Source organism: Protopterus annectens, chromosome 2.part2 (genome assembly GCF_019279795.1).
Source record: "Protopterus annectens isolate FY-2018-M chromosome 2.part2, PAN1.0, whole genome shotgun sequence".
NCBI classification, from domain to species: Eukaryota; Metazoa; Chordata; order Ceratodontiformes; family Protopteridae; genus Protopterus; species Protopterus annectens.
Genome location: NC_056730.1, coordinates 532,386,376 through 532,413,994, shown reverse-complemented (window position 1 = coordinate 532,413,994; position 27,619 = coordinate 532,386,376). Strand labels below are relative to the sequence as shown.

General features: G+C 45.7%; 1 protein-coding gene across 1 annotated transcript in view; it reads left to right on the top strand.

The window, feature by feature from the left end:
* SH3BP5 (SH3 domain binding protein 5) overlaps positions 1-27,619 on the top strand; it is a 1,951,634-nt gene that overhangs the window by 590,325 nt on the left and 1,333,690 nt on the right. The window lies entirely within an intron of this gene.

Genomic DNA, 27,619 nt, shown 5'->3' with positions numbered 1-27,619 from the left:
ACTGTTTTGCATAAGATTTTGTAAGTATATCTATAATCTGTTGTGTCTGAGAATAAATTTTAGAATCTGCAGTTTATCAGTTTGTGTATCTTTACTCCTTCCACATCTTATGTATCTATAAAAAGGTTTCCTATTATGCTCAATATCTTTATATACATTTTCTTTAAACTTTTCTTGATCTTGTCTAACACTATGCTTAATCTGTTTGTCCAGCTCGTTTATTTCAGTTTTCAAAGTTGTAGTTCGACCTCTCTTCCATTTCTTATATTTTTTTGTCTCTTACTAAGGTATAATCAGGTATTTTGTACTTATGGAAATATACCCCCCTGATGTTGCGTGCCTAGATTGTGATGTTAAACTTTTTTTTGACTTTTTGCACTCAAACAATTTCTCTTTCAAAACTTTCAACATTCCATCTGCAGTTTTTCCACTGAACACATCACTCCAGTTATTTTTAGATAGTAACTGTTTTGCTTCCCTATAATCTGTAATTAACCTTCTGTGCATTGGCTTAGATTTCAGATTGGCAGAATTATCTAGCAAGAAATTAACCTTTATGACCCCTTGATCACTGCACATCAATGGTGGTAAAACTTTTCATTCACAGTGACCTGACTATCCTTTCTATAGGTGATTTGTGAAAAATATGTCCTAACATCAATACAAGCTATACTATCTAGGAGGGCTGTCAGAGAATCTTTGTTGGTGACATAATTTGTACCAACATGAATAAAAATCAGCTCATAATCATTAAAAGTGAATTAAAAATATATTCCATTATTCAGCTGTTTCTTGGTCAAATAAAGTATTATTGACCAATTAATATTAAAGAAGCAAATATACCATTGTCCAATCGTTAACAGGAGTCAGTCCATGCTGCTTGAAAGCAAATCAAAAAATGTCAAAAAATGTCACACATTAATCAACTGATAGTGATCAAATAAATTATTGTGAACCAATCTGAGGCAGTCTGTACTGTTGAATAACCAATTAAAAGTATGACATAAGTAAAATGGTATTAATCAAATATGCTAATATTGACCAGTCAAAGATGGGATGTCGGTCCATACTCGTTGAAAATGAATCAAAAAATGTGTTCCAAATTATTCAATTGTTATTGGTCAGATAAAGCCTATCTGAAGTAATCTGAGCTCTTTGGTATCCAGTTAAGAGTATAACTTAGATAACATTGTATTGGTCAGGCAAGCTGCCATTGACCATTCAACATTATAGGATCATCTCACACCCATCTGTACACAAATTCAGGGGATGGCTTGCACTGAAAATGCCAGCATTGGTTGTTTATAAGGCTATTGCCCAATATCAACTGCAAAGTAATCTATGCCCCTTTAGGGCGGGTTTGAGTGGAATATTACCATTAAGTCATGGTGAATTGTCACTCTGGAGCCAAGCTATCTTGATTCATTTCTGCCATCTGTGTTTTGTTCACAATGTCGTCTCCTCTAATGTTTTCTTTTATCATTTGAAGAACCATAAATTTAAAGATGTATCCTTGATGATCTAATATATGCTTGGGTGGGTTTGATTTAGTGCGATGTCTGTTCTGGAGTGCTGGTGGGGGGAGTAGCTCCTAACCCTGGTTAAAATTCTGGGGTTTGCTGAAATGAGTTTCACTGATTAGTGTTGGATGAATACATATTCGACAAGTATGTATTTCAATTAAGTGATATAGACCCCTCACACACATCTATATATTCATGTTTATATAGATATATGCAGCTAAACACACACACACACACACACACACACACACACACACACACACACCTCCCAATCTCTTAGTCCAAGAACTGGACAAAACTAAAATAAAAAATTAGGGACAGCAGATCCAAAATAAGACAGTGTAGCAATTTAACTGTATAACACTGATATTTAAAAAGTGTTAGTATCCATTTTCTGAAGAATATGAAATCTGTCCACTTTTTTTTACCTGTCTTTATACTCAACAGAACATTTTCAAACAAGCAGAGGAGCACAGGGAGGAAACTCACTGTCTGGTTTGGGTCAGAATACTAGTGCCAAGCTATGTTTCTGCTTGCCTTTGCTGCTTTTCTTTAGCATGTTTTAAGATTACCTCAGAACAAGTAGATAATGAAAAATAAATCATGTTTCTGGTGTCACTGCACTTTTTGTTTTCCATCCCTCAACTAACATGGTGAATCTCTTGTTAAGCTCTGCACAAAAAAAAAGAAAGTACCAACAGCAAAATCCTTAACTCAGGCAAAAGTTAAAATAGAAGATCTGGTCAGCAAAATGAAAAAAGCAAGACAATCGAGCTAGGGGCAATTCTGTAGTTAGTGGCAATGGCAATACCCAAATAAAAACAAAAAATAATCGCAAACAAGCAAGAGGACTGGCATGGCAGATGCAGTCGTATTAAGAATAAAATCAAAATATTTCAGTAATATACATGCAACCAGTTAGAAAAATGCTGTGCTCCCCATCTTAGACTTGAAGAAAGTAAGCCATTCTCATTGTTCACAGACTGACTCCCCTAAGTAGAAAATGGAAAATCAAAAGACTTTAGGAAAGGGTGACAGTTGGTTCTTTTTAGAAATTGGAGAACCACTAATTGCCAGTCTGAGATGTGGGTGGGTACCTCAGTAGCCATTTAGCATATCTGACTATAAAAGTACAAGCAAGCAATCATTTCTGGGGATGTTGGGAGATAAAGATTTTGTATTTTCTTTTACTGTTTGTAAAATTGTTTTTATTTGCTACCCCTTAGTTTATGACATGTATGCTATAGTGTACTTAATATACATTTACCAATGTCCTTGGAAGAGATGAGATAAAAATGGTGATGTGTAATTAATCTTCCGGAAAATCTCCAGGAACAGATTCTATTCTTGTAGAAGTTTGGAAGTTAGGAGGGAAGAAAGCAATAAAGATCTAGAAGGTTTTCACAGGAACATGTACGTTTAAATTGAAAGCTTTGGCACTCATCCAGTAGCTATTTCGGATCATGCACCAACATTCAAAAAAAGCTGTCATGTGTAATAGGTGTGAACAATAACTTATTATCATGATGGCTACACTGTCCATATTATTTTGGAATGTAAACTGCTTTACAGGTATAGGCAAAAAGGTAAGAGTACTAAATTACATTAAGAAATACAGAGTACAAATAATGCTGCAGGAGACACATTTAGAAAGAAATAAGTACATGAATTTGATAAAGAAAGGATTTCAGATAGAATATTCCGCTGAATAAAGTAGGTATTTTAGAAGGAGATAAAGCATCAACATCTTGGAAGGAAGTGGTGATGGCTGTAATACCTATAGACAGTAAAGACCCATCAGACCCAGCTTCATGTAACCCCATTTCAATCTTAAACCATGATTATAAAAGGTTTATGTCTGTATTATCTAAAATAATGACAGACGCTTTGCCAAAATTGATAGATATGGATTAATGTGGTTTTCTGGAGGGGAGGCAAATATTTAACAAAAATAATAAGACAATGATCATCCAGATGGATGCAAAATGTAAGAAAATACCACTGTTGTTGGTGGGTCTTGATCAGAGAAAGCATTTGATAGAGTAAGATGGGATTTTATGAGTAGGGCAATGGAAGTATGTACATTCCTTGATACAATAGCAAGGTTAATTAGGAAGATATATTAGGACTGGAGGAAAGAATTAAAGTTTGAGGGTTCCTCTCTGATAAGTTGTATCTGTAAAGAGAACCAGGCAGGGGTGTCTTCTTTCTCTTTGTTATATGATTTATATTTAAATTCATTATCAAAGAAAATTAGGTACACAGATATTGAAGCATGTAATTGGTATGGTAATCCAGAAAAGTTGGCTTTAGGATTACCTGATTTGAAGGGCTATTTTAGAACTGCACAGTTAAGGCTCATTTACCTAACATAAGCAGAAAGTTGTAATTCAAAGTGGAAAGGGATCATGATGAAACATTGGGGGAAATGCAAGGAATACGGTGAGAGTGGGATTGTGGATGGAGATCCTTATGGAGAATAACAACAGCCATACAGAAAATTATATCCATAAAGAAACAGAAAACATCCTAAGAAGTCAACAGAAAAATGGAGAAAGATTTTGCAGTTAGAGATTACTGCAATTAGGGATTCAGTGAATAGGCAAGGGGGGGCAGAATTTACTGGAGAAAACTGGTAAAGGATCTAAGATATTGGGAGCAAATAACTAAAGAGGGAAATAATAGAATGGGATGAGGCCAAGAAGGCATTTGGACTGCAGGCTAGAGAGACTGCCTCCCCTGCCAGGGATTGATATCAGAGTGTAGGAAAAGAGAAGGGGATAGGGAATCTTAAGTAAAATACGCACTTCAGTACAAAGTTTTTTAGTTGAATCTAGATCAGAAGCTGCAGTTAAAGCAAGCAATAATGCCCAACAGGGTGTGTGTTATTGTGGAAATAACACCACCCAGGAGTGTTCTGGCCTCTACATTTCTGGAAAGGCATTATTTCCATATTATACAATTCCTCCCCTAAAACGTGCACGCTGATTGGACAGCCCAACCAGCGTGCCCGTTGTAAATCCCTCAATATACTAACGGAAAAGGTCCGTGCACCGTCTTTTTCCGTTAGTATAAAACACTGTCTCGCTATGTTAAAAGAGTTTAACATAGCAACACAGGTTTAAAAAAAGCAACGGAGATCTCCGTTGCTTTTTTTAAAGCTGTCTCGCTATGTTAAACCCATTTCACATAGCGAGACAGTTTTTTTAAAAAAAAAAAGCAACGGAGATCGCAAGATCTCCGTTGCTTTTTACTGTTTCGCTATGTTAAATGGGTTTAACATAGCGAGACAGCTTTACAATAAGCAACAGAGATCTCCATGCTTATTTTAAAGCTGTCTCGCTATGTTAAACCCATTTAACATAGCGAAACAGTAAAAAAAGCCACAGCTCTGATGTACTGCGTAGGCATGTGCAGTACATCAGAACTGCCGCAGAATACCAGACAGCTGCAGATGGGCAGTAAAGAGGCATTATACAATGCCATTATTTAAGAAAAGTAATTATTTCTTTTCTTAAATAATGTCATTAATATAATAATAACCACTTCTGGGTGTAATGCTGGATTTACCACGGTTGGCTTTGTTTGGTCCCTCGGGACCAAACCACGCCAACCGTGGGTAAATCCAGCATTACCCACACCCAGGCGTGGGTTATTGCTATAATAACACACACACCCTAGAGGGCATTATTGTGCTTAGAGAATGGACTGTCTGTTAAATTGTTTTGTATTTGTTTGTTTTTGCTTTTTTTTCTAATTATGATATATATATATATATATATATATATATATTAAATATTTTTTATGTAAAATAGTTCCTCTGCCTGATGTTTCAAACTTGCTGTAGTATATTAACAGTTGTTGGGGGTAGTACTTTATGTGCAAAATATAAGTTTGGTTAAGTATTTAATGTCTACATACATGCACCCTTTCTCTCTCTCTGAGACACACACACACACACACACACACACACACACACACACACACACACACACACACACACACACACACACACACACATACACACACACATAAACACGAGTGTCTTGAAAAACACAAGATTGCACTAAGTTAATAATGCCAGCCATTACAAGTTTCTTACCTATACTGCTCAACTGTACACATTTCAGCAGAATGTCCATATTTTTTGCCTCATTTTTTATGTCTTCTTCATAAAATTTGTGGTTGGCTAGCAAATCATTGGAGTTGGAATCACTAAGTAATGAATTATATTAGAGTTTCAGACTTTAATATTTTTCAGAAAATGTATTTAACATAAGCCCTGTTATTACACCAACTTCTTTAATTTAATTATAGCAATATTTAAAATATGTCCAGTTGAGCCCTTGCCCCACATTATTTTATGCTTTATCTGCATTTCTTGAGCTAAGAGTTTGAGAGGTATGCATACCTCTTAATTTTTAATAACTTGCATCCACTGCTTGATTGATGTATCTGTCTCACACACACACACACACACACACACACACACACACACACACACACACACACACACACACACATTTGCTTTCATGCATGCAAGTACCTATACACTCATACATGCAGACAGAAAAATAAGCACACACAAACACACTTTTCTGTTTTTTAATTATACATTTGTTTTCATTTTATACTTGCTAAACAGCAAAAATGCTGTTTAGCGTGTGTAAAACATGATCAGTCTCACTCTCACTTTCATGCACACATGCACATACATAAACACACACACACACACACACACACACACACACACACACACACACACACACACACACACACACAAATGCACACACACATACTTAATTTTTTTGTTTTAATTTTAAACTCGCTAAACAGCAGAAGTGAATGATGGCAACCATTGGCTTACTTTCAATCAGAACTACATGGCATGTTGCTGTAAAGCAGCGGACTCATTTTTCAGCAGGTGTTATCTGTAGAGTAACACCTTGCTGGAGAACGTTTGTTCTCCAGTCAGGGTGTCACTCTACAGTTTGCCCATTCTCTAATAAAAGGATAATTAGTAGGACATGTAAAATGTTGCACAATAACTATAAGAATCAGAGGAGGTTGGAAAAAATTGGTCTCCCTTACTCTCGGAGCGGAGCCATCGAACCCATTCCTCCAGGTCTTCCAGGCTCTCGGACCATGACCTCGAGAGGGTGGTTAGTAGACTTCTAAAGTCTCAGGCACTAACCCAAATGCTCCATAGCCCTTCTCAACAGACAGTGGCTATTCCCACCCCAGCTTCGATTCCTCCTCCGACTCTTCCTCTGAGTTCGGAGCCAGAGCTCGTGGGAGCGGTGGCCATCAATACGTCGGAGTCGATACCTCACCTTTCAGCTCCGTCGTCAGCTCCGGTCTCTTCCATGGTCCCATCCTTGGAGGGATCCGGGCACATGGACTTCCTTGTCGGCTCCGAGGGGGCGAGTGGCATCGGACCCTTCTCCGACCCCGTTCTCCCTCTCGGAGCTTCTGCGCTGGTAAGTTCGGCCCCAACATCGGCTTCAGAGCCATCCCTCTCGGTGCCGGGAGGGGTCCTTATCTCTTCGGAGCAGGGACCTTCTGCCCTACCTTATAGGGGCGCCTTTGAAGTCATGAGGAGCGTGCTGGCCGCTGTGCCTGCTCCACGGTCAGCTCCCTCAGCTCCTCCCTCTGTAGTGCCTGCTGCGGTCTCTACCCACCCTCTCATTCCTGACCGTAGAGATCCAACGCCTCAGGTTTCCCCATTGGGAATATCCTCCTCTTCCGAGGTTTCCCCTGATCCGTCAGGGGAACCCCCTCGGAAGAGGAAATGTAAGAGGAAGCATGTGGACTCCCCTGAGTCCATTACATTGGATACCGACTTGGATGAGTCGGAAGGGTCCCCTCGGTCCCCCTCTGAGGATGTCTCCTTTTCAGACATCCTTGAGATCCTGAAGCAGAAGGGGAACTGGTCTACCCTTAATCCTTCCGAGGATGAGTCAGTTTACCTAGAGGCATTTGGCTCTCGCCCTTCCACCTCCTGGGTGTCTCCGCCCTTTGACCCTCTCATGGAAGTGGTGGCGCGGAAGGCGTGGACGGCCCCTGATACGATGGAACCTACCCCACGGAGGCCTTCCAAATTCATAACAGCCCCCCTCAGACAAACAGTTTTTAGCCAAGGGTGTCCCGGTTGATGCCATGGTGGTGGCTGCAGCCACTAAGAAGGAACTGGCTGATCCTTCAGTACCTGTCCATCCTCCTAACAAGGAGTCTAGGACTATGGATAGGTACGGCAAGCGGATGTTTTCTTCAGCGACCTTTGTCATGCGGTCGCTGAATTATCTGTGCCACTTCATCCGCATTCAAAGAGACATGCTCAAAGAAGTGGGTGAGGTCTTACAGGATCCAACAGCTGTGGGGTCTCAGGAAAGAATAAACTCCCAGCTGGCAACCCTGAATTCCATTGTCAACTCCTCCATGCGGCTTATTTCCTATGCGGCCGATGGGGTGAGTAGGGCTGCAGGCACAGGCATTGCCTTAGGGCGTCACGCCTGGATGCGGTTTTGTAATTTTGCAGACCCCTTTAAGGCGTCCTTCACTAACTCCCCCTTTGACGGTTCAGCTTTGTTTGGACCTCAGGTGAAGGATACTTTGACCCGATGCGAGCAAGAAGGCAAGGCTCTCTCTGCCGTGGGAGTCCGTTTTTCCACCCCGTCTAGACCATACCCTAAAGGTCAGAAGGGTGGGAAGATGTGGTTCCGTAAACCACAAGAGGTCGCGCCTGACGCAAGAGGTCAGTTCCCCTCTAGAGGCAGGGGGGGCAATAACAGACGCCACCCTAGGGGCAGAGGAGGTCCACAAAATCAGGGTAGCAGAGAGTCTCTTTCTGACAAACCCTTCCAGCATCCCTGAGAAGCTGCCCGACTGTCCGCCTTCGGAGGCAGTCGGGGGAAGGTTATCACTGTACCCAGAAACCTGGCTTTCACTCACCCAAGACAAATGGGTACAGTCGATCATATCCGAGGGTTACAAAATTCCTTTTATCCACACCCCAACTCAGCCAAAAGAACCCATCCCAGACGTTCCACCCAGTCTAAGGGAACAAGCAGTACTAGAAATATCAAAACTGCTAACAAAAAGAGTCATCCAGCCAGTCCCAGCAGACCAACAAGGATCCGGAATCTACTCCAAATTCTTTTTGGTCCCAAAAATGACAGGGGACTGGAGACCGATATTGGATCTCAGCAGACTAAACAAGTCTGTAAGAAGAACGAAGTTCCGGATGGTCACGCTACAGTCCATTCTACCCTTTCTGGGTCATAACGATTGGATGTGCTGAGTAGACCTTCAGGATGCGTACTACCACATCAAGATGCACAGGCGCTCCAGGAGGTTTCTCCGCTTCCGGCTGGGAGCCAGTCACTATCAGTTCAGAGCCCTGCCCTTTGGTCTCACTACAGCCCCCCGTGTGTTCACCAAATGCATGGCAGCGGTCACGGCTCATCTGAGGCATCAAGGATTCCAAGTGTTTCCATACCTAGACGACTGGCTCCTCACTGCCACCACCAGGCATCAACTTCTCCTCTCCAGAGATTACACCATTCAAACTTGCAAAGGGCTCGGTATTTCCATAAATTTTGAAAAGTCTGCCTTGTTGCCTTGTCAGTCTATTACCTTCATAGGTGCCACCTTGGACACAGTCCGGCTTTCCGCAAAACTAACCGAGCAAAGAGTTCTAGATATTCGCAGGCATGTTCACATCCTTCTTCAGAACAACAAAATCCAAGCCAGGTTTGTCCTGAAGGTATTAGGTCTCATGGGGGCAGCCATTACTCTACTTCTCCTAGCTCGCTTTCATACGCGGATCCTTCAATGGATGCTTTTTTCCCAGTGGTCCTTTCAACAACTTCCAATGTCACACAACATTTTAATAACCCTGTTTTGCAAGAAACACCTTTCTTGGTGGATGGTCTCCTCTCAAGTCCTTCAGGGCAGACCATTTGTTCCTTCTCCCCCGGTCACCACGGTGACAACGGATGCCTCCCTGATCGGGTGGGGGGGCATTTTCAGGGCAGGACGGTCCAGGGCACATGGCAACATTTCGAGTGCCACCTGCACATAAATGTCTTGGAGATGAGAGCAGTACTTTTAGCGTTGCAAGCCCTTCAGGACTCTCTTCCTATCGGGACTATTGCAGTTCAGACGGACAATATGTCCGTAGTGTGGTACATCAACAAGCAGGGCGGAACCAAGTCCTATCCCTTATGTCGAGAGGCTCTCAGACTTTGGCAGTGGGTGATCTCCTCTCAGCGGTTTCTGATAGCAATGCACATCCCCGGGAAGTCCAACATCATAGCGGACAGGCTGAGCAGAGCCATTCTCATGCCACACGAGTGGTCTCTCAAGCAAGCAGTAGTGGAGAGAATTTTTCAGAGATGGGGTCGACCTTGCTGCGACCTTTTTGCAACACCTCAAAACAGCAAGTGCCACGACTTCTTCACTCTCTTCCCGGCCACCCCCCCCAGAGATGCTCTAGTCCACGATTGGCCCCGGGGACTTCTGTATGCCTTTCCCCCTTTCCATTAATCACTCAATTGATTCAGAAAGCTACCGCCATGAGAGCAACCATGATCCTCATTGCTCCTTACTGGCCTCATCAGATATGGTTTCCGTTCCTGCATCGTTACCTCTTGGGGCAGCCCTGGCATCTGGACCCAGTGCCAGATCTCTTAACCCATCAATCGGGACAGCTGCACCAATCCCTCCAATCTCTCAACCTCACAGCTTGGTTGCTCCAATTCCAACCCTAGCCAGGCTTCCTCTTATTTCCCATTCTGTGCGTGACATACTTATAGCTTCCCTAAAGTCATCTACCAGGAGGATTTATGCCAGCAAGTGGAAGCGTTTTTCCTTCTGGGCAGGAGCTAGAAATATAAATCCTTTTACTGCCCCTATCCAATCGGTCCTAGACTTCCTAGCCGAATTGTTTCACTCAGGGTCTTCTTCCTCCACCATCAGAGTACAGTTGGCGGCTATATCGAACTTTCATGCAGACTTTTTGGACTCCAGTATCATGTCCCATAAGCTTTGTAAAACCTTTCTTAAAGGTATCTTTTTGCTTAAGCCCCCAATCAGGGACCCCCCGCCGCAGTGGGACTTAAATTTGGTTCTAACCTCCTTGATTCTTCCCCCTTTTGAACCTGCGGCTTCCTGCTCCTTGAAATTGCTATCATGGAAAACTCTTTTTCTGGTCGCCATTACATCTCCGAGAAGAGTATCAGAACTTCAGGCCCTTTGCATTCGTCCACCTTATCTAGTTTTCCATAAAGACAGAGTGTCCCTCAGGACTAATCCGTCCTTTCTACCCAAGGTTTCTTCTGAGGTGAATCTAAACCAGACCATCGATCTTCCAGTTTTCTTCCCCAACTACTCTAATAGAGCGGAACAAAACCTGCATTTTCTGGACGTTCATCGTCAACTCCGATACTATCTGGATAGAACCAAGCAAGCTAGGAAATCTGAGCAGCTCTTCCTATCTTATGCGGCAGGAAAGAAAGGACTTCCATTTTCCAAAGTAGCCCTTTCTAGATGGCTGGCCTCTGTGATTACTTTCATCTATCAGCTTAGACACCAAAAACTACCGTCAAGGCACAGGGCTCACTCAACCAGAGCATTAGCCACCTCAATAGCTTTTCAGGCTAGATTACCAATAGATTCCATTTGTGCGGCAGCCACTTGGGCCTCTCCTCATACCTTTATCTCTCATTACAAATTAGACATGGCCTCCCGAAGCCGGGCTAAATTTGGTTCCACTGTTCTCAAGAGTCTGTTCCGCTGAACCACCCAAGGTGAAGGTGCTAGGGACGTGGTCCCATCCAGCAAGAATGAAGGCGAGATTGACAACTTAACATTGAGACATATGTACCTACCATAACGTTCCATGTTAGTTGTCTTCTTCTCGCCTTCTTTCTTGTGTCCCGCCCCCCATCCCCCTAGCCTGGATAGACCTAAGGATCCTTGGGGATCTTCTTCTTGCCTCAGTTTTGCCCCCCAGGCTATCCCTACTGGTAGCTATAGGTCTAGGTGACTTTCGAGTGAGGTTTCCTCTCCACCTTTTGTTGGAGAGCAGAACTGCTGTGGTTTCAGCTATCAAACGAGATCTGGGTAGTTAGCGCCTAGCATTGTGGGACATAGGGGAGCCTCGAGCCGGTATAAATAGCTCTCGAGCTTTAGTATAGGCCGAGTCGGAGCCGAGGGTTGGCACCGAACCCATCCAGCAAGAAAGAAGGCGAGAAGAAGACAACTAACATGGAACGTTATGGTAGGTACATTACTTCTCATTTTGATAGCTGCCAATAAAGTGATTACAAAAAAATGCAAGTCAAAGTCTAAGCCAATTGTATCTGAAGTACTGAATATTGTAACATAGATAAAAGCACTGAGAGTGCTTTTATCTGTGTTACAATATAAAATACTTCAGATACAATTGGCTTAGACTGGGCGGCCACGGTGGTGCAGCGATTAGCATTGCCGCCTCACAGCAAGAGGTTCTCCGGTTCGATTCTAGGCTGGGGTGCCTTCTGTGTGGAGTCTGCATGTCCTCCCTGTGGTCGCGTGGGTTTCCTCCGGGTGCTCCGGTTTCCTTCCACTTCCCAAAGACATGCTGTAGGTGGATTAGACACTCTAAATTGGCCCCAGGCATGAGTGTGTGCATGCGTGTGCCTTCTATGGAAGGTTGGGCATTGGGCTGGCAACTCGACACCGTAAAACTCCACTGCCAATCATGAGCGGGCAGGTGATCTGCTGTGGCGACCCCTAACCGGGAAAAAGCCGAAAGAAGAAGAAGATAAAAGCACTGAGAGTGGGATCTTTAGAAAAGGGAAGGAGCAAATTCCATAGAAATAAATTGAAATTGTGAGGACAATACATGCAGAATAATGTTCTGGAAGTGGAGAGAGGTTTAGGGGAAGACAGGAATTGAGCAAATTTTGTAATGTTGGACTGATGATAGTTATAAAAAAAGAGTGTTTGTGATGTTTTAATGAATATATTTGAAAACATGCTAATATGGTTTGTTTTCTTTTATTTAAATGTATTTTTGGTTGTTTCTTAAGTGACAATTTAATAAAGGTACTAAAAACAATATCCAAGATATGAATATCTCTAGCTCTGAAAGGAATGGATTTCCCAGAGCAAGTGTCACAACTAGTAACCAATGTACATTTCTACCCTACAGATGTTCAAACTATAATATTTTGTATTGTGTTAAATAAGTAATATAAACGTATGATATCTGCCTGTATGCCACAACACTAATCCAATACCACTAGAAGTTTCAAGCAGTGGTGTAGCTAGAGTTTGTGTTGCCCAGGGTGCCCTTTGAGTTTGTCACCCTCCCTCACAAAATAAAACATAGTTTACAATCTGATGTTGTCATTCTTTGTTAATTCTTGACAGTTGGGATATGGTTCTGATCCTCGGAACCGGCTCGGCCTTTATACAGCTCTCAGCAGCCAAAAAACTCTTGAGCGAAGTGTCTACCCACAGTGCTCTTGTCTGTATTACCCCAGATCTCATTTGCTGCACTGTCAGCAAGAAGCGTCAGCTGTTGCTCTCAGCTAAGTGACTTAGTTTTTTTCTTTAACTTAAATATTCTTAAACTTTATAATTTTTTGACTTCCTTTGAGTGTGAGTAGCTTTGCCCTATACTTCATTCTTTAGATCCCTTCTCTTCCTCTTAACCTGTAAGGGTTTTTCTCCGATACCATCATTGGTATTCTTCTCCATCTTTTATCACCCTTGTAGTCTTATGTACTATTGTTGGTAGATCTTATGCCTTTACCTTTTTACCATTCCAGTAGTCTTCCTACCAATGCTGGTAGATTTCCTGTTCCTTCTTTCCTGTAGTGTGTAAGTAAGTGTGTGAGTGTTTTGTGTTGTTAGCATTCCTTGCCATTTCAATATGGCAGAAAAAACATCAAAAGGCATGATTTATGTAAGGGCTTCAGTCAGAGAACTTTAGTTGAGCCCTGTAACAAGCTCTTACTAAAGGGTTTGCTCAAATCTCTATTTACTGAACCCTTGTCCGAGGCTGACTCTGCTACCCAGGATACTCCAAAAAAGAGAAGCCAATCGGTACCTGCATCTTCATCAGTGTTGGTGGTCCACAAACATAAGACTCCAGTTCTGACCTCCTTGGAATTGACTGCTAAGGTTCCAAAGCTTCAGCTTGATGTCTCCTCGGTACCATCTACTTCCACAGTGCCGTCAGCACCTGTTTCAGCTCCAGCCTCCTTAGTTTCTGGCTCGATGCCGATCTCGCCTTAGGGGCAGCATCATGTTTAACCGGTCCCCTCTGCACCTCAGTAGTCTCTGTTCATTCCCTTGGTGCTGAAATTAAGTCTAGACATGCCCAGGACAAGATATTCTGTCTCTAGACCTTTTCCTGGGCCAGCTGCCTAACCCCTTTCTAGAATGTCCAGAATCTCTTTCGGCCTTCTCAGTTCAATCCTGAGTTAGATGTCGTGAGGTTGGTGGATCAACTGTTGGTGGCCAGAGGTATTCCTGCCCCTTCTCAGGTCTCTCTCCCACCTGGACTTGGGATCTCCTCTCCCAGGACTCTTACTAGTTCTCCTCCTCCGACTTCCACCGGAGTTTGCCCAACACTTTGATTCCCTCTATACCAGCTGTTTTGGTACTGTTAGGTACTTCCACCTCGGTGCCAGATGTTGCCCTGACTTAATCGGTTCCTGCTGTGGAGTTGACGGACTCTCAGAGCGGTGACCTCTTTGTCAGTTCCATGGGACTTAGGCCAGCACCTAGTTTTTGTATGGTGCCAATCTCGGGTCCTGGAACATTGCGGTTCCTTCTCAGCTCTGACTTCAGAGGGTGGACTCTAGGAGCGGGGTGTGACCTTGGTTCCAAGGTGATCTTTTCAGTTCTGGGCTCCCACTCCTCTGTGGGGGGGCACTGCCTTCCAGGTCATGGACAGAGCCTTAGCCTCTGCAGGCTCTCAGCTGGTACCCCCTGCTTCAGAGTGTCATGTTTCCATATCCTCTTGTCCAGAGTTGACATCAATCTCTACAACAGGACTGTGAGGCCCGATGCTTCATGTTGCACATGTATAGGGCCCCTCTTCTTTGGAGTCCTCTTCAGAGATTCTCACTGAGGAACCGCCCCGAAAGAAGACATGCAAGAGGAAGCACCTAGAGTCCCATGAAGAGTCCGTCACTGAAGACATGGATTTCAATGAAGGGGAGGGTTCCTCTCGGTTACCCCCTGAAAATATTTAATTTTTAGACATCCTGTAAATGCCAAAACAGAGGGATAACTAGAAGTCCCAAGACACATCCTTGGAGGAAATTGTGTACTTGCAAGCCTTTAGTGCCTAACCAGCTACTTCCTGGGTGTCCTCACCCACTGACAATCTCATCAAGCTAATCGTGCAGTGGGCTTGGAAGGCTCCTGATGCCATAGAGCGTATTCCCTGGAGACCTGACAAGATACTATCACCACTGGAAGACCATCAGTACTGGGCCAAAAGTTTGACAGTAGATGCCATGGTGGTGGTGGTAGCCACCAAAAAGGAACTTGCCGATGAGTGTCCTTCTGTACATCTGCCTAACAGGGAGTCTAGGACGATGGACAGGTTTGGAAAGCAGGTCTGTGCTTCATTAACCTTTGCACTTAGGTATTTAAACTTTCTGGCACACTTTACTAGAATCCAGAGAGACCTGATCAAGGGATTAACAGAAACTCTAGCTGGGGCTGTGTCTAACTAGGTACAAGATAAGGTTGCCTCACAGCTAGCCACCCTGGAGTCTATATCAAACTTGTCCATGTGGCTCATCGCACATGCAGCCAAAGGTACGCACAGGGCAGCGGGTTCTGGAGTTGCCATTAGGCAATACACCTGGATGTGCTTGTATGATTTCACGGAGCCCTTCAAGTTTTCCCGCGTCAACGCTTTGTTTGACGGATTATCCTTTTTCTGCCCCAAGGTAAAGGACACACATTAGCCAGGTGTGAAAAGGATGGTAAGACCCTGTCTGAAACGGTTATTTGTTTTTCTACTACTCAACGGTTCTTTTCCAGGAATCAGAGGAGTGGAAATATGTGATTCAAAAAGTCCCAGGGGCCTTTCCAAGACATATGTGGAGGCGGCTCCCATCAGGGCAGAGGGGGAAGCTCAGATGGAAGACGCCGACCCTGAGGCAGAGGTGGCCTGTGAAACCAGGGGTCCAGAGACTCCTTCTCTGGTCAGCCCTACCAGCACTCCTGAAAGGAGGCCCAATTGCTTCCCTCTGGAAGCAGTCGGGGGAAGACTTTCACTGCACTCATCAGCCTGGTGACAAATAAACTTCCATATTTGGATGCAGAAAATCATTACCATAGGCTATAGCATCCCTTTCACCCTTATTCCATGTTCTCTAAGAAAAGTCACCGATGTTCCACCCCATCAGAGGGATCAAGCCACCAAAGAAATTCAAAGGCTCCTACAAAAAAAAGTGATCCAAGAAGTCCCACTAGACCAGATAGGATCTGGGTTTTACTCAAGGTTCTTTTTAGTGCTAAAACAAGACAGGGGACTGGAGGCTAATATTGGACCTCAGCCTTCTGAACAATGTTTTTCAGCAGACAACATTCCGGATGGTCACGGTTAAGTATGCTCTCCCCTTTCTAGAGGAAGATGATTGGTTGTGGTGTAAAGACCTTCAAGATGCGTATTATCACATAAAAATGGACAAGCGCTCAAGAAGGGTCCTCCGCTTTTGGGGCCAGTCATTACCAGTTCAGAACGCTGCTCTTTGGTCTCAGCACAGTCCCCAGGGTGTTCACCAAATGTATGGTGGCTGTCATGGCTCATATGTGGTTATGCGGATTCCGAGTGTTTCCTTATCTAGACAACTGGCTCCTCACTGCCCCAGCCAGGCATCTAGTGATTCAAACCATAGACTTCATCATGCGCCTGTTCAGTACCCTGGGCATTGCAGTCAACTACGAGAAGTCTCAGCTACTCCCCACTCAAGACTTAGAGTACATAGGAGCCTGCCTCAGCACAGTTTCATGCATAGTTTCTGTTCCCTTTCACAGGTTCCAGAAGATAAGGTCGCAAGTTCAATCCATTTTACTGAAACCCAAGGTGCCCGCATTTCTTATTCTTCAAGCCCTAGGATCCATGGCAGCAGCTATCACCTTGGTTCCACTGGCATGGTTTCACATGAAAATACTTCAGTGGCTTCTAGCCTCACAATTGTCCATTCTTACTCACCTACTGAATCACCCAATTCTGATAAAGGAATGTTGCAAAAAAAGATTTGTCCTGGTGGATGAAGTCAGAAAAAATCCTAATGGGCTGTCCATTTGTTCCCCCTCAGCCCAAGGCCATAGTGACCATGGACGCCTCCCAGATGGGGTGGGCATTATCTGGAAAGGCAGTCCAAGACACTTGGTCTCCTCAAGAGGCCAACTTGCACATCAGTGTCCTGGAAATCAGAGCAGTGCTCCTAGTGTTGCAAGCCTTCCAAGCTGCTCTTCCTCTGGGAACAGTTGCGATCTGATCAGACAACATGTCAGCAGTCTGGTATATCAACAAACAGGGGGTAACCAAGTTCTACACCCTCTTCGGGAAGCTCTCAGAGTTTTGCAATTGGTGATATCCTCCAACCGCTTTCTTGTAGTAATGCATATCTCGGGGAGCTCCACTGTGATAGCAGACAAGTTGAGCAAACACATCCTACTGCCTCACGAGTGGTCTCTCAATACCAAAGTGGTGGAAGAAAATTTTCACCATTGGGGCCAGCCTTTTTGTGACCTATTTGACTCCCCAGTGAACAAAAAGTGTGGCACTTTGCCCTAATGCCTGCACAGGGGGAGTGCCAAAGAGACTCTCTCCTCGATTGTCACTTGGCTATGCCCCACCTTCCCCCTTATTCCCCTGTTCCTGTAGAAAATTCAAAGGTTGCAAGCCAAATTGATCCTCATTGCCCCTTCTGGCCCAGTCAAGTTTGGTTCCCCTTTCTATGGCCTCACTCGGATCACCAACTGTGGAATCTGGACCCAATTCCAGACTTACTGTCTCACCCGCAAGGGCTGCTACATCCCGATCCTCACTCCCTCAAGCTCACAGCTTGGTTTCTACAATTCCATTAGTTGCCAGGCAGAATTATATTACTTCTCCTGTCCAGAAAATTCTTCTGGCTTCCCATAGACCTTCCACCAAGAAACTTTATTCCAGTAAATGGAAAATATTTTCTATTTGGGCCTCTGAAAACAATTTAGACCACTTCTCAGCTCCAGTTGAAAATGTTTTGGAATTCCTAGCTGCTCTTTTTGACCAAGGAGCAGCTGCCTCCACCATTAGAGTTCATTTAACAGCAATCTCTAATTTTCACAATGGATATGATGACCATTCGTTAATTTCTCATCGTCTATGCAAAGCGTTTCTCAAAGGAGTTTTACATATCAAACCTCCGTTCAGGGACTCGTTAGCTCCGTGGGATCATACCTTTGTTTTGCAATACTTAGTACTACCTCCCTTTGAACCAGCTGCTACTTTACACCTCAAATTATTTTCCTGGAAAACTCTTTTTCTGGTGGCCTTCACTTCTGCCAGAAGAGTCTTGAAAATTCAGACACTTTGTGCAAAACTACTGTGTATCCTCTTTTATAAAGACAGGGTGTCATTGTGGACCAACTCTTCCTTTCTTCCTAAGGTGGTCTCTGAGTCAAACATTAAACAATCCATTGAATTGCCAGTTTTCTTTCCCAGTTCTCAAACAAGGGGGATTATTATTTACACTTATTGGACGTTCATAGACAACTAAGATTTTACCTTGACAGGACTAAAGATTGCAGTGCATCAGACCAATTGTTTATTTCTTTTTCAGGATTAAAACAAGGAAAATACACATCAAAAGTGACACTATCTAAATGGTTGAGAGATTGCATTACTTTCATTTATGAACATATTAATTGAAAATGATTTTCATTGGGAAGAGCGCATTTAACAGGTCCATCTCCACTTTGGCTGTTTTTCATTCCAAAGCTTCCCTGTATGAAATATGTGCAGCTGCAACTTGGGCTACGCCTCATATTTTTATCACTCATTGCAAATTAGATATGGCCTCCAGGGGAAGAGCATCCTTTGGCTCTATGGTTCTCAGGAATATCCTTCAGTAAGGTCACCCAGGGAATAAAGTAGCTGGGGACTCTGTCCCAGCTGTCAGGAATTAAAGATTGACAACATCAGATAAAGATGTGTACTCACCATAACGTTCCATCGGTGTTGTTGATCTTCATTCATTCTTGACATCCCACCCACCTTCCCCCTCCATTAGATTTCCTGGAGGACCGGACCCTTGTCCTGGGCTTTCATTAGGGTTATTACCTTTGACATTGCTTCTCATAATTTCTGTAATGCGAAGTTGTTCAATCTCACCGTTCATTCATCATTGCTGGGTTCAGAGCTGATCCTCGGCTCCAACACAGCCATTTAGCAAAGCTCAAAGATTACCAGTAGCTCAAGACCAAACCCCTTATCCCAAGATGCACTGATGGAATTACCCCAGATCTAGTTTGCCGCAGCACTGATCTCTTGGTTTCCAGCTCTGCTCAAGACTTTATTCAACGAATTAGCAAGTTTTTCTTTAAATTTTCTTATATATACATATTTAGACTGTTTAGTATTTCCCTTATCCATATATTACTATTTCGTTATTTTTCGTGGCTGTTCTTTGCTAGTGTTGGCTTTGGCCTTTAGTAGTTAGGTTTTATCAACTAAATTTAAAGTTAGTTTCTTGTTTGTCTGTATATATATATATATATATATATATATTTATTAATGTGGCCTTTTGGGCATGTTTAATATTGTGTGGTCCTTTTCTAAAATAGTTGCTATAGTTGTTATATTTGTTTACAGTGGTGATAGAATTTGCTATTGTTTAATATTATGTCGGAAGATAAAGACAGACATCCAAAGTCTGGTTTCAAAAAATGTCCAGACTGCGGACAGAAGATGTCTGTTACAGATGGACACATTCAGTGTGTTTATTGTCTGGGTGAGGTACACCTTCAGGAGTCCTGCAGTATCTGGCACTCCTTTTCCATCAGGGTGCTTGCTGAGAGGAAGAGAAAGCTCATGGATTGGGGTCTTCTTAAGCACACCTTTGTGGAAGCTTTGACTGACCAGGATGGAGCCAGCAAGTCATCAAAGTCCTCCAAATCCTCCTCAGACTCCAAGTCAAAAAAAGTCTAAGAAAGTGGAACTTGCTGTGACTTCGGCTCCACAGCCTTCGGAGCTGACAGTCTTTACCTTTCGGACCCGGGACACTGCCTTGGAACCGGTCTCCGAATCTCCTTCTTCTCCTTTACTCCAGTCGGCACCATCGGTGCATTCATCCAGGTCCTCTGTTAGCCTTTCGGATTCAGACATGGACAGACTGGTACAGAAGCTCTTAAAGGCACCAGGCCTAGCTAAATTGCTGTCGGTTCCGATCCAGGTGTCGGAACCGAAGACCCCTACCCCGGAACTGACTGCTCCTCCTCTGAGCCATATAGTTTTTTTCTGAGCCGGAGGAGGCCGAACTGATGGTTGTATAACCCTTGGAACCGACACCTGTTCCAGTGTCATCGGCTCCATCTACTCGGACATCCACAGCACGGACTGGGGCCTCTTGGAGCCGACACTCTCCGGTCGGGTCCGGGGAGGATAGTCGCACTGACCTGTGGGTGCCGCCTCTTCCTCTCGGGGCCTCGGCATGGGTGAGCTCGGCTCCTACCTTGGGCTCAGAGCCCGCGGCATCAGTGCGGGAAGAGATCATGGTCCCTTCGGGGCCGTTGACTCCTTCTCATCGGAGCCGTGGCGCCTTCGAAGCTGTGAGGCGAGTATTGTCTCCTAAGACTTACTCATCACCAGGTCTGGCCTCTTCTTCCCCTAAAGTGCCTGTGTCTGCTTCTGCTTCCATCGACCACCCCAAGCGTAGAGACTCAGAGCCTCAGGTAGCCTCGCTGGGCAGCCCCTGCTCTTCTGAGACGTCCCCAGAGGCTCCCAATGAGAAAGTCCCCAGAAAGAGAGTGTGCAAGAGGAGGCACTTGGATTCCCCACAGGAGTCATTGACATCTGACACTGACTTGGATGAGTCAGAAGGGTCCTCGATCCTCCTCTGAGGACATCTCCTTTGCGGAGATCCTTGAGATCCTTAGGCAGAGGGGTGATTGGCAGTCCAAAAACTCTACTGAGGATGAGTCTGTTCTCCTGAAGGCTTTTGGGTCTCAACCTTCCACCTCCTGGGTGTCTCCACCCTATGATGAGCTTATGCAATTGGTCTCTTGTAGGACATGGGAGTCTCCAGAGTCCATGGAACCTGTCCCTCGGAGGCTGAATAAGTTTATCTCTGCCCCAGCAGATAAAACCTTCTTGTCTAAGGGAGTCCCTGTTGATGCCATGGTGGTGGCGGCAGCCTCCAAGAAGGAATTGTCTGAAACTTCCGTTTCTATCCATCCTCCTAACAGAGATTCTAGGATCATGGATAGATATGGGAAATGCATGTTCAGTTCAGCGACTTTCACTCTTCGATCACTGAACTATCTGACCCATTTCACAAGACTGCAAAGAAATCTCCTTAAGGAGTTGGGAGAAACTCTTCAGGGTGCTGTAGCTGCAGGCGTTTCTGACAAAGTTTCTGCCCAGATTGCTACCCTTAATTCCATCATGAACTCGTCCATGTGTCTCATATCATATGCAGCTGATGGTTCGAGTAGGGCTGCAGGATCAGGGGTTTCTCTTTGTACGCATGCCTGGATGCACCTCTGTTCCTTTATGGAGACCTTCAAGTCATCATTCGTAAATACCCCGTTTGATGGCTCATCCTTGTTTGTCCTAAGGCAAAGGAAACATTGACCAGGTGTGAACAGGAGGGAAAGACTCTGCCGTCGGAGTCCGTTTTTCCACCCCTACCTCGGCCTTACCCCAAAGGCAAAGGGGAGGAAAGATGTGGTTCCGAAAAGCCCAAGGAGCCTTTCAGGACACACTTGGAGGAGGTAATAATGTAAGACACTGCCCTCATGGCAGAGGGGGTCCGCAACACCGGGGTGACAGAGATCATTTCTCTGGTCAGCCCTACTAATGCTCCTGAGAGGAGGCCCGACTGTCCTGCTCTGGAGGTGGTCTGGGGTCGCTTATCTTTGTACCCAGGAGCCTGGCTAGATATTACAAATGACAGATGGGTACAAAGCATCATTTCCAGAGGGTATTTCATACCATTCTCCGCTCCACCCATTCCCATCAAGAGAATCCTGGACATTCCACCTAGTTACAGGGAACAAGCAACCACAGAGGTCCGCAAGTTGCTAGTAAAAGAGTCATCCAGCCAGTCCCAGCAGACCAAACAGGATTCGGACCTTACTCAAGATTATTTTTGGTTCCAAAGAAAACAGGGGACTGGAGACCCATTTTGGACCTCAGCAGACTGAACCAATTTGTAAAAAGAGAAGTTTTGGATGGTCACGCTTCAGTCCATGCTTCCTTTTTTAGGAAAGGACAATTGGATGTGCTCACTCGATCTCAAGGATGCGTGCTACCACATGGCCAGACCATCCAAAGATCATCTGCATTTCCGGCTGGGAGCCAGTCACTACCAGTTTTGAGCCCTGCCCTTTGGTCTCACTACAGCCCCCAGAGTATTTACCAAATGTATGGCAGTGGTCACGGCTCACCTGAGGCGTCTAGGATTCCAGGTGTTTCCGTACCTAAATGATTGGCTCCTTACCTCCACCACCAGGCATCAACTGATTCAGGCAACAGAATCCGCTCTGACACTCTGCAACCATTTAGACATTACGGTCAACTTTGGAAAGTCTGCCTTGTCGCAATCGCAGCATATCGTCTTTATAGGGGCAAAGTTAGACACTTCAACCACCACTCTACGTCTTCCAGTCGAAAGGGTATCAATTCTTTGCCAACACATTACTTCATTGGTGTCAAAGAACAGAGCTCCAGCTGTGAAGTTCTTGAAAGTACTAGGTTTGATGGCGGCAGAAATTTTGCCATTCCATTGGCGAGGATGCATATGCGGATTCTTCAGTGGCTCCTGTTCACTCAATGGTCTTACCAGGAATTGCCAATGAACCATATGATTCTGATTACAAACTCTTGCAAGAGGGATCTTCAGTGGTGGTTGACTTCTCTACATGTCACAATAGGATGCCCCTTTGTACTCCCCCCTCCGGTAGCCACTGTGACCACGGACGCTTCCCTGATAGGGTGGGGGCATTTTCAGGGAAAGACTACCCAAGGCACATGGGCGGATCAAGAGTCACATTTGCATATCACTGTTCTAGTGATGAGAGCAGTACTTCTGGAATTGCAGTATTTTCAGGACTCTTTTCCTCTAGGGACAATTGCCATACAGACAGACAACATGTCAGTGGCCTGGTATTTGAACAAACAGGGTGGGACCAAGTCTTACCTCCTTTGCGGAGAAGCCCTCAGAGTTTGGCAGTGGGCTGTGTCATTCCAGTGCTTTCTGTTGGCAATGCACATCCTGGGGAGATCCAGTGTGATAGCGAACAGGCTGAGCAGGGCAATTTTGTTGCCACACGAGTGGTCCCTCAAACAGGAGATTGTAGACAGGATTTTCCACAAATGGGGCCAGCCTTGCTGCGATCTTTTTGCCAGCCACATCAACACCAATGCAGAAGCTACTTTGCCCTGATACCCCCTTCGGGAGAACCCCTGATGGATGCACTCGTACACGATTGGCCCCCAGGTCTCCTCTGTGCATTTCCCCCAATTCCGTTGATACCCAGATTTTTACAGAATGCAAAGTTGCTGGGAAGGACTGTCATTCTTATACCCCCTCATTGGCCTCAGCAGATTTGGTTTCCATTTCTTTACCATCATCTCTTGGAGGATCCATGGACCCTGGACCCAGTTACAGACCTTCTGACACACCCGTCAGGGGACCTCCATCCTTCCTTGCAGTCACTGAAGCTAACCGCTTGGCTGCTCCAGTTCTCCATATAGCCAGGCTTCATAATCTTTCATATGACACAAGTCAAATTTTGTTGGCCTCCCACAAACCTTCCACCAGAAAATTGTAGTAAGTGGAAGAGATTTTCCATTTGGGCTTTTAACAAGTACCTTGATCCTTATCAAGCTTCATTGTCATCCATACTAGAATTCTTGACTGAGATTTTTCAGGAAGGAGCGGCAGCTGCTTCCGTTAGGGTACAGTTAGCAGCTATATTTAATTTTCATCTAGGTATTGATGGACTAAATATTATACAACACCAGTTATCCAAGGCCTTCCTCAAAGGCACCTTTCACATGAGGCCTCCAGTGAAGACTCCTTATTCTCCCTGGAGCTTGAATTTCATGCTATCTCATATTATTCTTCCTCCCTTTGAACCAGCGTCATCTAGTGAGCTCAAGTTTGTCTTGGAAAACTATTTTTCTAGTGGCCATTACTTCTGCCCACAGAGTGTCAGAGCTTCAGGCATTATCTATCAAGCCCCCCTATATGATTTTTCATCCTGACAGAGTATCCCTTAGGACTAACCCTTCTTTTTTGCCTAAAGTATGTTCTGAGACAAACATCAATCAAGTTATTGAGTTGCCTGTTTTTTTCCCCAACCATACAAACAAATTAGAATACATGCTGCACAAACTTGATGTTCACAGACAGCTTAGATATCTGGACAGAACAAAAGACTTCAGAAAGTCAGATCAGCTTTTTTTTTCATTCTCTGAAGCCAGAAAAGGTAGACCAGTGGCTAAAACAACCCTTTCTAAGTGGCTTTCAGATTGTATCACCTACACTTACTCATCTGCTAATAGGTCTTTGTTGCATAAAGTGAAGGCACATTCAACCAGAGCAGTCTCTACTTCTTCGGCCTTTCAAGCCACATTACCCCTTGATAATATCTGTGCTGCAGCCACTTGGTCTAAGCCTCACACTTTTATCACTCATTACAAAATGGACAAGGCCTCCAGGGACAGGGGTTCTTTTGGTTCTATGGTCCTGAAAAATGTACTCCCGTGAGCCACCCAGGTTTTAGGGTGCTAGGGACGCTACCCATCAGTGAAGAATGAACGGCGAGATTGAACAACTTCACATAAAGAAGTTATGTACTCACCATAACGTTCCATGTGAGTTGTTCCATCTTGCCTTCATTCTCACATCCCTCCCTCCTTCCCCCACCTGGCTGACAGTTGACCTGGAAACTAACTTCATCCTGGTTATTCAATGTTTCTTCCTGTCTGGGGAGATTAGTCCTCTTTCTAGGGTATGGTACTTGCAGCAAACAAGATCTGAGGTAATTCCAGCAGCGTATCTTGGGATAAGGGGCTTGGTCTCGAGCTACTGGTAATCTTTGAGCTTTGCTAAACGGCCATGTCAGAGCCGAGGATCAGCTCCGAACCCATCAGTGAAGAATGAAGGCGAGATAGAACAACTCACATGGAACGTTATGGTGAGTACATAACTTCTTTTTCTTCTTGCTGTAGTCTGCAAACTCTGTCTGAGGTAATACAGAGATGGGGTATTGTGGTTAGAGACTTAGCTCAAGAGTTTTTTGGCTGTCACGAGCTCTATAAAGGTTGAGCCAGTAACGAGGATCGGAAACGTATCCCAACTGTCAAGAATGCATGAAAATCGACAACACAGATGGAATGTTATGGTGAGTACATAACTTCTTTTCATACAAAATAAGCCCAGACCATTGCCCTTTTGCTCCATCAACATAGCTTCACACTCACAAAACAATTACACTGGCCTACGGTGGCCCTATCTCCACTTCCCTGGGGGCCAGGGGGATGGGATTGCAGATCTGGCTTCCTGGGGCAATCCTTGGTCTGTCCGCATTGACAGCCAACTCCCCCAGCTTGCCCTGTATCCGAGAATCCACACCGACCCAGGGGGCGGTTCCTCACCCTCCTTGCCTGGGGAGGAGCTCTGCAGGCCCTCCTGCTGTCTGCCCAGTGCTTCTTTATGGGCTTCCATCATGGGGCGCTGCTTGACCTCCCCTTACACATGCAGGAGCTCTCCAGGCCCAGCTGCCATTTGCCTGGTACTCCCTTCCAGACTTCCATTATGAGGTGCTGCCCTGCCTGACCCCCCCCCCCCGGGCAGGAGGCCTCCAGGCCCCACCACCATCCACCCGGCACTCCCCTTACAGACTTCCATCCAGGCCTTCCCTTCGACCCACCCAAGAGACCTCCTTCCCCGACCATGGTCCCTTCCTCGCCTTGGGGATCCCACCACCTCCACATCTCCTGCAGGCTGCCTATTCTTGCCAGATCATGCATACTCTTGGAGCCTCCCAGGGGAGCTTTCCTCTGATCCTGGCCAGTCTTGCGGAACTCCCTTTGGCTGCTTCAGAGTTCTCCTTCTTCAGATCAAAAGCCTCGTGGTCCATGTCTCCTGCAGGTTACCTAATCGTGCTGGATCGTATTTGTCTTGGAACTTCTCAGGGAAGCTTCCCTTCGATCCTGGATGGCCTTGTGGAACTCCCATCAGCTGACAAGGGGCATATCCATTCTCAAGAGGGCTTCCAAGTCCCCCTTCTTTCTAATACAGAGCATTCACTGGGACTTTGCAGTTTTTTGGGACCATTGTCCCAAGCCAGGCAGCATCCTCTCTTTCTCTCTCTCCCTCTCTCTCCCCAATAGCTACCTCCTCTGCCTCGTGACACCCCTGCCCTTGGCTTCAGGACAAGGCCGGACACCCTCTGCCCAAGCATGAGCTCTCTAGGCTCTGCCACTGTCTGCCCAGTGCTCCCTTATGGACTTCCATCTAGGGGGCTGCCCCACCCAGACAAGAGCTCTCCTGGCCTGTCCACCTTCTGCCTCTCTTTCCCTTTCGGGCTTCTGTCCTGGAGGAGAGGCATTGGCTGCTCCCCCTCACCTTGGTGGGAGCTCTCCTCTCCCAGCCACTTTCCTCCTCTCTCTCTCTCCCTTCTGAACTTCCGTCCCAGAGGGGTTACATGGCCTGGACCCCCCTCAGCTGGGCAGGAACTCTCCTGGTCTGTCCACTTTCCACCTGTCTCTCTCTTCTGGACTTCCTTCCCAGAGGGGGGTATGGTCTAGACCCCCCCCACGTGCCCCAGTCACCTTCCATCTCTCTCTCGCTTCTGTTTGAACTTCCATCCCAGAGGGGGGCATGGTCCAGACCCTCTCACTCGGGTGGGAGCCCTCCCAACATGGCCAGTTTCCACTGTTCTCTCCCTTCTGGACTTCCATCCCAGAGGGGGCATGATCCGGACCTTCTCACACCGAGTGGAGCTCTCCCAGACTGGCCGCTTTCTGCCTTTCTCTTTCCCTCTCTCTCTTTTTCCCTTCTGGACTAACACCACCTCCAGACCTCAACTTAAACATGACTGAGAGAGCTCCTTTCCCAGCCAAGGTCCCCTGACAGGGTCCCTTACTCTTCCATGTCTCCTGCAGGCTGCCTGATCATGCTGGATCACATGTGCCCTCAGAGCCCCTCAAGAGAACTTCCCACCACTCCTTCCCAGCCTTGGGGAACTCTGCTTGGCCACACGGCCTCAGACAGGCTCTCATCTGGACTTCCATCACGACACTTCTCCCCTCTGCCCTGCAGCTGGAGCTTTCAAACTTGTGTTGGAGATGGCCCTGGGACCCTGCATCCCCGTGCCCCTTGCAGTGCACCTTCATCTCCTCCTCAGTGCAAGGGTCCAATGAACATGCATCACTTGAAGCCTCCTGGCTCGTAGCCTTTTGCCTCTAGGATGGTGCCATTTGCAGAGTGGCATCCCCCTATGCTGGGTGAAGAATAGAAAGCCGACCCAACTCCCCTGACAAGTCGTGAGTGTGAGATCCAACGATGGCTCTAGCTCCACTTTCCTGGGGTCCAGGGGGATGTGATCACAGATCTGGCCTCCCAGGGTGGCCCTTGGGCTGCCCGCACCAACTGCCAGGCCCTCGTCCTGCCCCAGGCAGGAGACACCATGGTGGTCCTACCTCTGCTTCCCTGGGGTCCAGGGGGACATGATCACAGATCTGGCCTCCTGGGGCAGTCCTTGGCCCATCCGCACTGATAGCCAAGCCCCCCCTGGCTGGCCCCAGGTGTGAGATGCCACAGCAGGTCTATCTCCACTTCCCTGGGGTCCAAGAG